This window comes from Octodon degus, unplaced genomic scaffold (genome assembly GCF_000260255.1).
Source record: "Octodon degus isolate 3935 unplaced genomic scaffold, OctDeg1.0 scaffold00317, whole genome shotgun sequence".
In the NCBI taxonomy this organism is placed as follows: domain Eukaryota; kingdom Metazoa; phylum Chordata; class Mammalia; order Rodentia; family Octodontidae; genus Octodon; species Octodon degus.
In genome coordinates, this window is record NW_004524893.1 from 86412 (window position 1) to 89268 (window position 2857).

Here is a 2857-nt window from a genome sequence, read left to right on the forward strand (position 1 = left end):
CTGGGATTATAGGCACACATTACCACGCCCAGTCTCAATCACCATCTCAATACGCCCTGGGGGGTGGGGCCAGCATGGCAGGCCCAGGGATCGAACTTGTGGCCCCTGTATCTGCCTAAGCAGGCATTTTTAATCCACTAAGCTATTTGACCAGCCCTTGCAGTCATTTCTAATCAGGAAGTAATTATCATAGTTTAACAGCCAGATTTCAGATATTTGAAAATTGAACAGTCCTCATAAGGTAGTCACACTCTATCTCACACTTAGGTTGTCCAGGATTGGCACAATTTTCACCCTGGTTCTCTGGTAATAGCCACACTTGCCTACTCCTAGACCCCTGTAAAGCCTGAGAGAGCCCCTGTACAGCCTCTTTGTCTCAACCACAAGCATGCTGTGGTTCATTAACTGTGTAGTCAATTTGGAACATCCAGCTGAACTGAGTCAGCATGGTTAGGGGCATAGAAGATCCACCTGAGGATTGTTGTCTAAATGATAGAAAAATAGAACAAGAAGGAAATGTTATAGCCTATTGATTTTCATGGAGAAGCTGGCCACAGCTGGTTCTTTTATTTAATAAGAACCGTGCTGTTCTGTCAAAGGAACACAGGTCCTCACTATGGGGAAGGTTATTGATCCCTTCAAGGTAGCTCTGGTATTTACCTTGCTTCCTGGCTCCAAAGCAGATCCTTCTGCCTTGTGGCATAGGTCCTTAAACCCAGCAGCAGACTTTCTAGCTTCCACCAATGGATGTTGGGTCATGTCAGTATAGATCTTTGATATAGACTTGCATGAGATATTGCCATGGTGTTATGCCTTTGTTTGTACTTGTACTGGATACTGACACAGGATCCAGAGCCTTGGCTGGATTCTTCAGGTCTATAGTCCACAGACAGCTCTTGCACTCTTCTACATTTGACATTTTGGATGAATATTATAAATTATGTGGTCTTCAGAAACAACCAGAGTATTCGTGGAGTTTGGCATTTTTAGATGCTGAGTAGTAGTGTGTTAAAGATGCCTCATGGAAGCTGAAGTGCACTTCCCACTTTCCCTTTCCAGGGAGTCTGTACCATCAGATATGAGCTGTGCCCAGTCAGCACTCAGACTGGCCCCAACAGCCTAGACCCCAGTGGCGGCGCCGCCTTCAGCCATGGGCTCATGTGCTGCTGCACCCCAGAAACCTAGTCTGATGTCCCAGATGACCTCCACCACAGCAGGTGTGCTGTGGGCTCCACCATAGAGCACACAACTGGGCCATGCCATCACAAGTGGCTTCAGAAGAGGAGCCAGCAGATAGCCTGCCAAGCCTGACATCACTTATCAGGAGCCTGAGGGGTCTCAGCTGCAGCAGCAGGAGACAAGACCCCCACTACTTTGAGAACAAGGAATTTCTGGAGTGCACGCAGAACCAGCCCAACATGAAGCTCTGTGAAGATTTCGATGAAGTGCTGAAGCAATACCGGGTGGCAAGTGGCCTCCTCTAAGCAGGAAGATCACACTAAAGACCTAGAAAGTTGACCCAACAAGTTACTTCACATAAATGCTATTAAAACAAGAAGTGTAACACCATTTAGTTCCACGTCTCCCTATAGCTTCAGCACTTCAGAACAGCCATCGAAGAAGGTGTTCCCACCACACAGATGGGCTAGACTTGGACAAATGTGGCCTCATTAAGCCAGCTGTTTTGATGTTATTAATGTGAATAAAGTGATTTCTGGTTTTCATCAAAAATAAATAAATAAATCATGTGTCCTCTACTAAATCTATTTCTTTGTAAACTCTGACTATAATACATACTTTGAAAATGCATGTCAATTAAATCACTCCTCAGTTTCTTTTTATCAGCATGTCTACTTGCTCCCTCCATTCATATTTCTACTCAATGTCATTTTAAAACACATTGTTTTTAACCCTCTAAATTCAAAGATCCAATCCAGGCAGGGAGATTGCTCAGTAGAATAAGCACTTCCCTGGTAAGTGCAAGGGCCTGAGTTCAACCCCTGGTTCTCGGAAAAAAAAAAAGATCCAATCCAAAAATGGGCATCTGAGATGAATACATACTTTTCAGAGGAAGAAATACAAATGGCAGGGCTGGCCAAATAGCTCAATGGATTAAAGTGCCTGAATAGGCAGACGCAGGGGCTGGGAGTTTGATTCCTGGGCCTGTTATGCTGGCCCCAACCCCAGGGTACACTGAGATGGTGATTGAGACTGGCATGGTAGCATGCCTATAATCCCAGCAGTTGGGAGGCTGTAAACAGGAGGATCATGACAAGTCCGATCTACACAGTGAAACCTTGTATACCCTGTGCACCCTGTTATAAATACAAAAAATAAAAATGAACAAAAGAAATATAAATGGCAAATAAATATATGAAAAATATTCAACATTATTGGGCATTCAAGAGATGCAAATTAAAACAACAAAAGGATATCATCTCACCCCAGAAAGAATGGCTATCATCAAGAAGTCAACCATTAATAAATGTTGCAAGAGGGCCTGGGTAGATGGCTCAGTGGAATAAGTGTTTCCCTGGAAAGCACAAGGGCCTGGGTTCAATCCCTAGTTCCACTAAATAAATAAATAAATAAAGCTGCAGGGGCTGTGGGGGAAAAACGAATACTTCACTATTGCTGGCCACACAGATTGGTGAAAGCACTTTGGAAATCTAGCTTTAGATTCCTCAAAAAAGTAGAATTAGAAGTTCCATTCAACCCATCTATTCATCTTCTGGGTATTTTTCAGAATTAAAAATATCATACAACAGCAATATATGTGCACCTAAGTTTATTTTTTTCAGTTTTTTTTTATTATTTTTTTATTATTATTTTTATTTTTCAACAAATAATACACTGC